This window comes from Megalobrama amblycephala, linkage group LG2 (genome assembly GCF_018812025.1).
Source record: "Megalobrama amblycephala isolate DHTTF-2021 linkage group LG2, ASM1881202v1, whole genome shotgun sequence".
Lineage (NCBI taxonomy): Eukaryota > Metazoa > Chordata > Actinopteri > Cypriniformes > Xenocyprididae > Megalobrama > Megalobrama amblycephala.
The window spans coordinates 414611-426477 of record NC_063045.1 but is presented as its reverse complement, the minus strand read 5'-3'; the positions used below and the strand labels follow the sequence as shown (position 1 = coordinate 426477).

General features: G+C 41.5%; 1 long non-coding RNA gene across 1 annotated transcript; it reads right to left on the bottom strand.

The window, feature by feature from the left end:
- Positions 1 to 10231: 10231 nt before the first annotated feature.
- Positions 10232 to 11026, bottom strand: LOC125263050. The gene is made up of 3 exons (XR_007183680.1): positions 10965 to 11026; positions 10748 to 10885; positions 10232 to 10661 (listed from the first exon to the last, which is right to left on the bottom strand). It is a non-coding gene; the product is annotated as an uncharacterized LOC125263050 (long non-coding RNA).
- Positions 11027 to 11867: the final 841 nt, after the last annotated feature.

The window sequence follows — 11867 nt, the reverse complement described above, 5'->3', positions numbered from 1 at the left end:
TGAGTGATGTCCAGATGTTGAGTCTGGTGGCTGATGGAATTGTTCAGCACACAGCTGTAGGTGTTTTTATCCTGATATTCCACCTCCAGAGGTAGAGAGAGACTGATGCTGAGATCAGACGCACTGATGCTGGACAATGAACTGTTTCCTTTGTACCAGGAGAGAGTCACATGATTCACATTCACCACTGAACACACCAATGAACATGATGATGATGATGATGATGAAGAACATTGTGAAGAGTTACTGCTGATGACAGGAACAGGCAGACGAGCTGAAAACATGAGAGAATAAAGAGAAATGAGGATGAATGAAGAGATTCAAGAAACATCCAGAGGAACCAAGATGATCAAAAGTAGAGCATTTAAAACTATTTAATAGAAAGTTAAATATAAACCTGCTGTTCATGTGAAAGTGAGAGAATTAGTCATTTGAACTCATTAGTCATGATAAGATACTTCTTTAGATCTAGCTGTAATAAATAAAACGTCTCAGGTTACAGATGTAACCCTGGTTCCCTGAGTAGGGAACGAGACGCTGCGTGGAAACGCATTGGGAACCTTCTGTGTGATGTCGTCACTGAAGCACTCATGTATCTAACAATCGCGTAGCGAGACATCAGAGGCGGATGACGTCACGGACCAGGAAACTATAAAGCATACCCGGATGCAGAGAATGCTAGCTTCTGGATAAGTCTGAAGCAAGCACTCACAAGTATGCAGGGGGTACAGCAAGAGACGCAGCGTCTCGTTCCCTAATCAGGGAACCAGGATTACATCTGTAACCTGAGACATTCCCTTTCGTGGGAACTGTTGACTCTGCGTGGAAACGCATTGGGAACGCTATCCCAACTGTGCCATAGCTTCAAATACTTGTCAAAGTTATCTTGACAGAACAGAGGACCCCGGAGTGGAGCCAACATCAAGGTTGTAAAACCTGACAAATGTGTGCTGGCATGACCATCCAGCTGCATCACATACATCATTGATGGATACTCCTGACATCAAAGCTTTTGATGCTGCCATACCCCTGGTAGAGTGGGCACGGACATTTAATGGAGAAGGCTGTCTGGCTGCTTCATAAGCAAGTGAGATGGCCTCGACCACCAACTTGCTCATCCTCTGCTTAGATGCTGGGCCCCCTTTCTTAGGGGACCCATAACAGACAAACAGCTGATCTGATTTACGCCACAGGGCAGCTCTGTGGACGTAAGCATCCAAAGCCCTTACTGGGCAGAGCAGATTCAGTTTTTCCTGATCCGAAGACTCAAAGGGAGGAGGATAAAAGGCCTGGAGCACAATGGGACCTGGAACATGGGTAGGGACCTTTGGGACATAGCCTGGTCTAGGATACAGGAATGCCTTCACCATTCCTGGAGCAAATTCAAGATATGAAGGAGCAACTGAAAGTGCTTTTAAATCTCCTATCCTCTTCAAAGAAGTGATAGCTAGCAGCAGAACAGTTTTCAGAGTGAGGAACCTCTCAGGAACCTCCTCTAGTGGTTCAAAGGGAGCCTCAGCCAACCCTTGTAAAACCACGGCCAAGTCCCAGGCCGGAACCCTTGTGCGCACTGGAGGCCTCAACCTCAGTGTGCCACGGAGGAAGCGTGTGACGAGGGGGTCTCGTCCTACTCAGGAATCCCCCTCAAGAGGAGCATGATAGGCTGATTATTATCATACCGCCCGCTTGTGACAGGAGGTCCTGTCTGAGGGGAAGCTCCATCGGGGAGCCATCCAGAAGGGACACTAAGTCCGAGAACCATATCCTGGTTGGCCTGAAGGGGGCCACCAGTATTAGGCTGACCCCTTCCCGGCGTACTTTGTCCAGAACTCCTGGGAGCAGAGCGATTGGGGGAAATGCGTACAGACGTAGCCTCGGCCACGTCTGTACCATGGCATCCAGACCCAAGGGTGCTGGATGTGTTAGGGAGTACCAGAGTGGACACTGGGTTGACTCTCCTGAAGCAAACAGGTCGACTTCTGCATGACCGAAATTTTTCCATAGGAGGTCCACCACTTCTGGGTGAAGCCTCCACTCCCCGGGCCTCGGCCCCTGCCTCGACAGGGCATCTGCTCCCACATTTTGGTACCCTGGGATGTGAGCTGCCCTCAGAGAGAGCAGCATCCCTTGGGACCACAGGAGGATCCGACGGGCCAAGTAATAAAGTTGGCGAGACCGCAGACCCACCTGATGGTTTATATATGCGACCACTGCCGTGTTGTCTGTGCGGACCAACACATGGTGGCCTCTCAGGTCTGAAGTGTTTTAAAGCCAGAAACACTGCCATCATCTCCAGCCGATTTATGTGCCAGGAGAGCTGATGGTCCTCCCATAGACCCTGAGCTGGGCGACCACTCATGATCGCCCCCCAGCCCGAAGAGATCTTCTCTTTCTAGCGAAATAGAGGGAGACAAACAACACCAAATAAGACACACAAGATAACATAGAGCGCTTGCTGAAGACACAGAAGCTAGCATTCTCTGCATCCGGGTATGCTTTATAGTTTCCTGGTCCGTGACGTCACCCGCCTCTGATGTCTCGCTACGCGATTGGTTAGATACATGAGTGCTTCAGTGACGACATCACGCAGAAGGTTCCCAATGCGTTTCCACGCAGCGTCGACAGTTCCCACGAAAGGGAACATGTGAAACTGATATTTAACTCACCGTAGACAATGAGATGGATAAAAGAAGGCCTGCTGAGAGTGTTGGCCCATACTTTATAATCTCCAGCATGTTTCATTGTGATGTTTGTGATGGTCAGAGATCCAGTTTGTTTGTCCAGTTTCAGTCTGTCTCTGAATCTCCCATCAAGAACATCATTATTTACAGTGAATCTTTTGGCCCATTTATTGATTTCAGCTATTAAAGTGTTTTCAAACTTCCAATGAATCAGAAAATAATCCTTCATTTCAGAGTTTAGAGTGACTGAATCTCCCTCCTTCACTGACACTCTCTTCTCTTCAGCACCAAACACTCCTGAAGAACAGAGTTTTTCACAGATTAAAGCTTTAAAATCATTTCATGTTGGTTTGATGAAGCTTCACTGAAATACTTTTAATCATTTAAATGTGACGTAAATAATATTCTGCAAGCAGCACAAAGACAAAAGATGATGAATGAAAAGAGAAACAGATTTATACTAAAAGAGACTTTAATTTCCCTTTGTAAAATGATGTAAAATAAAGCTCTGATGTTCCCAGAGTGTGTATGTGAAGATTTAGCTTTAGCCTTTCCAGAAGTGTCAGAGCTTCAAGAGCTGATGTTAGCAGCTCCGATTACCTCATGCAAACACGTGCTGAAACTGTTAGAAAGCCTTTTATGTTCAAACCGGAGTCAGACAATGATGGAGAGACTCAAGAAGAAGTGACAACATGTAGAATGCAACAGGACGTTTTCTCTCTGTTTCCATTTGCCTGTGTTCTCTATCATTAGTTCATTAATCCCAGACCTGTTTCTGTTCTTCCAATGATCTCCCTGTTATTTAAAGCCTGAGTTCTGTTCAGTTCATCGTCCGGTATCGTCTACGTTACGTGGTTGTGTTTCTCCTCTAGATTCTCCTGTGTATTGTGTGGATTATTAGATTAAAGACTGTTCTTTGAGTTATTTCCTGAGTCGTGCGCTTCACTACAGCCTCCGTCGCTGACACTAACAGTGAATGTTAATCTTCTCTGACTAATTTAACCAGTAATTTATCACATGGTACCAGAACAGAAACAACTGAAGCCATAAAAACACATTTAAAACTCACCATCCAGACGCCACAAACAGAGCAAAACTAACTTGAGGAACATTTTCTTCATCGGTTCACTGAAAAGCCCACGATAGTAACTCTTAAAATGTCTGAAAACCCTCAGATTGATCTGAAACACACTGAACTGTGATATTTATCTGGTTGTGTGTGAATCCTCCCCCATCCTCAGTTAGTTTCCGCTCACACATCCGTCTCCTTTACCATCACGAAAATCAACAAGTTTTTGCCGATCTTACATTTTCAAATGAATTCTGGGCCTGAATGAAAACTAATAGCAGAAGAGTGAAATATTGGACTAGATATCTGAATCTACTGGTGTGTTATTTAGTGCTGTAGTTGTCAATCATATTTGAACTCTGTAAATTAGGGTATTTTCTTACATCTCGTCTAATGTCTTGTCTATATAGGCCTTATTACTGAAAAAGAAAAAATGAAATGCGCATATGTGACCTGCATGTACAAAGTACATGTGATTACAAAAATCCAGCGGTGCACACACATATTCTGATGACAAAATTCACATCACGTGCACTGTTCGCTGACCCTCGTGAACGCATAAAAAGTGAAGTACATTTTGAGCTGAAAGATATTTTGTGTGGAGTGGAAGATTGTGATCTTATTATCAGGAGAGAAAATGAAGAAATGCTTCAGCCTCAAACTGCTGACGCACACAGAGACGACAAACATCCAGCAGAAGCTGTTTATCCACCGACAGATCAAACCAGACACACTGATGTTTGAACAGATCAAATAAAGAGCAAAAAACATCACAGGGTTCTTTTAACTCAACCTGCTAATAATCACATCATTATCTATAGGTCTCAGATGATTGGTTCCTGCTGTATTAGTAGCCAATGAGCTTGCATGCTTAATCTTTAAATATTGAGTTAGCATTTGCTTAGCAGCGCAGCGTGCTTCAGAAATCATCTAAGATAAGTATATGGGTTTTTATACTATGTCACTGTGCGTTTTAGTGTAGTCTGCTCAATTCTGTCACATCAACAGTCTGTTTAATGCTTAAAGAGAATTACTAAGCATATTAGCAGCTAGCGCATACACATGTTGCTTAACTTTAAATGGAAACAGGTTCGCTTTTGTATTCACATTCTAACGAAGCTACAGCAAGTGTTTTGTACAGCAGCAGCAGCAGGAGTATGGATAACAAATTCAGATAGCAATAGAGCGAATATCAACAATGTAGAACGCAGCAGACGTTGCGGTGTGTGCCGCGTTCAGGCCTAAAGTTACCTGTTGCTATTGACTGAGATGACTTTGTGTCGGCTAATGAGTTGATCATGCAATGTGAATATTATCATGATTAAAATGCAAACAATGTTTTCATCTTATTTACATACGAAGTACGCGAGCAGCTATATTTGGATTTTATTGGGCATATACTATTTCATACTACAGGACGAACAGCAATGTTGCAAGGTCATTATGTTACCATCATCTAATTAATAGATTTCACATAGATTGATATTTATCATTTCTACTTACCTTAGAGTGTGCCGATGCAGTTTCATGTATTCTTCAAATGACGCAAGAGCACCTCAGTTGATGCTTAATTTGAATTTGTGTTATAATCTGTGTTTGCGCTCTGGATAACATTAGGTGTTTTCAATGCAGTGTGTTGCAGCGGCAGACAGTGTGGCTGAATTATGGACACGATTTGTTGATCTGAGCAGTGATTAAAGCACCCTCACTAATTTCTGGTAAATTTCTGGATTCTAGAACTGGGCTGGACTCTGCATTTCCTGCCTGAAGATGAAGGCAGGGGAGTAGCCGACCCCCTGGGAGGTATGGACAGGGACCATCTTGGTGGTGGTGGGGAGGATGGAGATGAAGGTTGGCGTCAGCATCTGCAGACTCAAACAAGTGTCAGCAATCTTTTATACTCCAAATGTAAGATAATGATTTGTTAGATCTAAACTAATAGGTGATGTAACATTGAGTCTTCCTGGCAGAACTTACACTTTCATTTATCCCAGTCATGAATCTGATAACTTACCTAGGGATATTAATACAGCATAAATTATCATAAATTATGATAAAGTCTTTCAAAATCTTAATAGAGATATTGACAGATGGAGGACAATTCCTACATCACTACAATCTAGAGTCTTGACTGTGAAGATGAATATATTACCTAGGGTTATTTTTCTTAGTGCCATGATTCCTTGCACCTCTTTTAACCCTCTGGAGTCTGAGGCTGATTTGGGGCCTGGAGAAGTTTTGACATGCCCTGACATTTCTGCTTTTTTCAGTTGTTCATAAACATATTAATGGAAAAAGTGTCATTACACTGTATTCAGCACAAACTAGGCTACAATAATATGTGAGGAACATGTATGTACATGTTTGTGTTTTTGAAGGAATAACATTTATGCGTGGTTATTGAAATAACAAAAAACTTAAGTCACTGAAATAAGGCCAAAAAAAGTATATTAAATCTGTGTTTACAATACTTTAGGGTATTGGAGGTTGTAAACTAGAGTTTTTGCTTCAAAATTATGTAAAAATTATGCTGCCTACTCCTTCATATAAAACAATATATTGATTTAGTTTTTGTAAGACACTTTTTGCCAAGAAACACAGTATGCGTGGAGGCGTGAATCACCACTGAAAAATGGGCCATTCTCACCTGAGAAGACAAAAGAATTGCATAGTAATGAGCTGAAATGACTTGCATATTAATGAGGCATTTCAGTCAGGTAGGCTGTGAAAAAAACCTTCTGTGATGTCTCAAGCTCATCATGATATATGAAACATACAGAAAAATATTATTACAATATAAAGTAATGGTTTTATATTATACTTTAAAATATAATGTATTTCTGTGATGCAAAGAGTCTGAATATAGGCTTTTAGTTTAAAAGCATGCACATTTGGAGAAATATTGGATTCTCATATGCTTATGTCAATTTTCTATACAGAGGAGTTATATTTATTTAATATTCATTGTCATTACTATGAGCGCTGGTGTTTTCAATTCATCCTTGAAGTCGGAGGGCGCTCTCTGTGCATTTTTAGTCCACAAATTCATCTAAAAGAAGAAGAGGCTATTCCATGAATGGAGTTTCCAATTCATACTGCAGCCGGAGGGCGCTAAAGAAACAAAAACTCATCTAAAATTCATCTATAGAAGAAAAGAAAACAGGAACTAACTGCATGTCTTCTAGAGCTCCCTAACCATGACTTTTACATCCAGATAAACACTTTTCAAGACAATAAATACACAATTGAGACGATGAATGCATGTATTGCCTCTGAATTTGCGTCTGAATAGCGCTGGCTCCGTGGGCGTGGCCGCATTAACGGATAATGAGCTGAATCACGGACTTCTGACATGGCTCTCTTTTCATACAGATTACATAAACACAGAAGGTTTGTTTTCGATTTGACTTACATGATTTAAAACCTGACATCTTAACGTTTTTTTTAGACATAAGTTTAATTTTTCTGTGATTAGTATTCACTAAGTTACAGTTCATTTTCTGAGAACTATCAGATTGGACTTCGTTCAGAGGGAGAGGAGAAATCACGCATCATGTCAGTTTTCTTTATTTTACAAAAAGCACAACATTGTGTTTTTACTCTGAGTGTATACAAATAAAAGAAGATATTCTATAGTTTCAATTGATATATTACTTATGTCTCTATGACAAAAAATGACAGAGTATTTTAAGTCTGTTTTGCTGCAATGTGAAAAAAACCCTGCAAAACGCGCCGGCGCGTTTTCAGACTTCAGAGTGTTAAAATGGTGGAAATCGACTTGACTCTTTAATTCGCAATTTTTCTTTGGACTGGCAAACAGCCAAAGTTAAAACTGGCTACGTTGCAATGTACTAAAATGGAGGGAGGTCTGTGAGCATTCAAGACATGGTTTGACTCTATGGCTTCCACACCTTGCAGAGAAATAGAAGCAGAAATTGTCAGACCAATTAGACTTGAAGATGTATGTGCAAGTCTGCAGCGGGAGAGAGAGGCAGGAGACGCGCGGTGAGTGAGTGGGTTGGTCTAATGGCTGGTCATTTAGGACAGGTGACGACACTAAATCTCCTCATGACCCGATTTTTTTGGCCGGGCATTCACGAGAATGTGCGCAGGTGGTGCGTGGCTTGTCATGAATGTCAGTTGGTAAACCCACCGGCCACCCCAAAAGCGCCTTTGCGCCCCACCCATTAGTGCAGGTCCCCTTCGAGAGAATTGGCATGGACCTCATCTCGCCATTAGAGCGATCAGCAAGAGGACATCGTTTTTGCATTAGTCATTGTAGATTATGCAACACGATATCCAGAAACAGTGTCTCTCCGCAACATTTCTGCTAAGAGCGTTGCTGACGCACTGTTTACTTTAATCTCCCAAGGAAATCCTCACTGATCAGGGCATGGCGTTTACATGACGTTACGCAAACTTTACGAATTATTGGGCATTAAATCGATTCGCACCAGCGTCTTTCACCCACAAACAGACGGGCTGGTCGAACGTTTTAATCGCACGCTTAAAACAATGATTCATAAATTCATGCAGGAAGACGCCAAAAATTTGGATAGATAGTTGGAACCTCTGTTGTTTGCTGTGCGAGAGGTCCCGCAAGCCTCCACGGGGTTTTCCCCCTTCGAGTTACTCTATGGTCGTCAGCCCAGAGGGGTGTTAGACGTCATAAGAGAAACTTGGGAGGACGGACCTTCTCAATCAAAATACGAAATTCAGTATGTGCTGGACCTGAGAACAAAACTCCACACTTTGGGGCGGCTTTCTATGGAGAAGGCTCGTTTTTACTCGACATTGGACTTAACTAAGGGTTATTAGCAGATCCCCTTGTCTCCATTATCCCGAGAAAAAACAGCTTTCACGACGCCGTTCGGATTACACCAATTTGTTACACTTCCGTTCGGGCTGTTTGGGGCACCGGCTACCTTTCAGCGGCTGATGGACAGGGTGCTACGGCCCCATGCTGCATATGCTGCTGCCTATTTGGATGATATCATTATATTTAGTAATGACTGGCAGCGGCATATGCAGCATTTGAGGGTGGTGGTTCAGGGAATATGGAATATGCAGCACGCAAGGGGGGCGTGGTTCAGGGAAGTCTGCATAGGAGAGAGAGGCAGGAGACATGCGGTGAGTGAGTGGGTTAAGCGCAAATAACAAACACCTGTCTCTTGTTTCAGTAATTGGCGTGGAGAGTGTATAAAACACCAGGAGAAGCAGGAGCGAGTGAGAGAGAGAAAGACTACTGGCTGCCACACTCCTGGATTCCTGTCTGTTGATTTTGGAGTGAATGAATGTTTATTTATGACTCTGTTACAATGTACTTTTTCCTGGATTCTCTTTAAAGTATTGCAAACAATCATTCGGTCCAATTGTAACAAACACCATTAACACTTTTAGGCAGTGAAGAAATTATTAAGTTACAATAACAAATGACACCTATAGACTCCCTTAAGGCGTAATATGAATATTAAATGTGGTTCTGAAACATTCATATCAGAACAGTGGTCAAAGTGGGGAATAAGGACTCTTGCTGACATATGGAATGATAATAGCATGTTTAGCTTTCAAAATATAGTTGCGTCTTTAATGTACCAGCATCAGCCTTTTTTCTGTTTTTGCAATGGCATTCAGCCCTGAGAGCATATGGAGTCCCATGGGGATCAGCTCTCGAAGCACATCCAGTTCACAGCTGGCTCTTTAATTCCTCTCAACAAAAGTTAATGTCAGTTGTCTTTCCTCACCTTCTTGAAGTTAAGCAAAAACAACTATCACTGCACACATTTTGGATAAAGGAGCTATCTGTAGACCAGATTGATTGAATTATTGAATTCAGTTGTTTTTACGTTACTCCAATCACTGAGCTGCTTTGTCCTGAGAGTCTTGTTGCCAGAGGAGAGTATGAAGGCCACACAGAACAGGCCATATGCTCTATCTCAACGTTGGATATAAAGTCTCATTGAAAAACTCATCAGGGATTTTTTTTTTTGTTTCCCAAAAATGGATCTTGATGGAGCGACCCAGTCTCTGGATGGTCTGAATCTATTCTGAGTCTAACAGAGTCAGTGGCTGATTTAAGCTCATCTGCTTTAAATGTGCCGATATCAACTACATCAGTTATTGAAACCGGAGCTAGCTGGTACCTGTGGGCTGGCAGGACTAATAGAAGGTTGCTGTTGGAGGGTAGCGGTTCCATGCGAGGAGGTTGAGCAGCCGGATCCACATCCTGGATGAGCATTAACTTTAGATAAATCGTTAAAATGTTACTTTCAATAAAAATTCATCAATTTAACATTTACACTTAAAAACTATACAATTGTCTGGATGGCTTGCATTAATTTAAATACTTTAAAACACCTAAAATGACAAACTTTTTTTCAGCTGAATCACAACAGAGGCAGGAGCGCGGCGCAGTCTTATGACGTATTGATATAGATATAGATGTCTCACTGGTTCTTGAGATAAGAGACAAAAAAGTTAGTCATGTTTTAAAAGTTAGTTTTTATTATTGAATAACACATTATTATAAACTGATATATTTGTAGACAAAGGTCTCAGCTAATGAACATGTAAGGGAACAGGTTTTTCTGAAAATGTTTTCTTCTAAAAATGTACATTTATTCACTTCAGAACTGAATTTGTGTCAACTCCGTCAGACACATTAAAAAGATCCTATTTTAATTTGATCCTCAACAACAGTGTAAAATACACATGACAAATATACAGCAGTAGTAGTAAAAGTGAGATCTGTGTGTCTCTGAGAGAAATATGAACAATAAAGCCTTACAAATAAGAGTTTTACAAATCTGACCCTGAAAGAGAGGCTCAAATAATCATCAGTGTTTATTATGACAAAAACACACTTGAAGAACCTTTAAAGTTCAGCGTTCTGCTTCAGATTTAAGCACTTCCTGAAAAACATGAACATGTAAAGCCATAAATGAATCAATCTCACCAATATTAATATATGCTGAATCAGTCATCATCAATCATGTACCTGATGTGTGAATATGTGCTTGATCTCCTTCAGCTCTTCTGGATCTGATGTCATAAACCACAAGAATGACAGTAGCCATGCCCACCAGAGCAGAGAGGACCAATCGGATCACAGCTTCAGTAGGACCACAACAGTGGACTGAGGAATAAAAACATCAAAGTGAGATCAGCTCAGTCAATAAACGCTAATATCATCATTACGGCATGCGCTGCCGTACCTGAACATGTGTGACAGAGTTGAGTGATGTTCAGATGTTGAGTCTGGTGGCTGATGGGATTGTTCAGCACACAGCTGTAGGTGTTTTTATCCTGATATTCCACCTCCAGAGGTAGAGAGAGACTGATGCTGAGATCAGACGCACTGATGCTGGACAATGAACTGTTTCCTTTGTACCAGGAGAGAGTCACATGACTCACATTCACCACTGAACACACCAATGAACATGATGATGATGATGATGATGAAGAACATTGTGAAGAGTTGCTGCTGATGACAGGAACAGACAGACGAGCTGAAAACATGAGAGAATAAAGAGAAATGAGGATGAATGAAGAGATTCAAGAACATCCAGAGGAACCAAGATGATCAAAAGTAGAGAATTTAAACTATTTAATAGAAAGTTAAATATAAACCTGCTGTTCATGTGAAAGTAAGAGAATTAGTCATTTGAACTCATTAGTCATGATAAGATACTTCTTTAGATCTAGCTGTAATAAATAAAACATGTGAAACACCCAGGTTACTTCACTGTTACCCTGTTCCCTGAGAAGGCTGGAATGAGAAGCTGCACTTTATCAGCGCTATGGGAACGTCTTTAGTTGTGAATATATGTGTATAACAACGTCAATGAAATTGACCTATATTTATAGCTTTGTGTGACGTCATTGGTATGCGTCATAAACGAGGCTATAAATAGATGTTCCACCTGTGCATTAGCAGATATTTTGTCTGAAGAGCAGTCCTGGGACATCTCAGTGCAGCAATGAAGTGCAGCTTCTTGTTCCTGCTTTCTCAGGGAACAGGGTTAGTAACCCGGGGCGTTACCTTTCAAAGGCTACATTCCAAGCTATGCTTTATCAGCGCTATGGGAACGAGAATACCCACACCGCCCATGGAACCC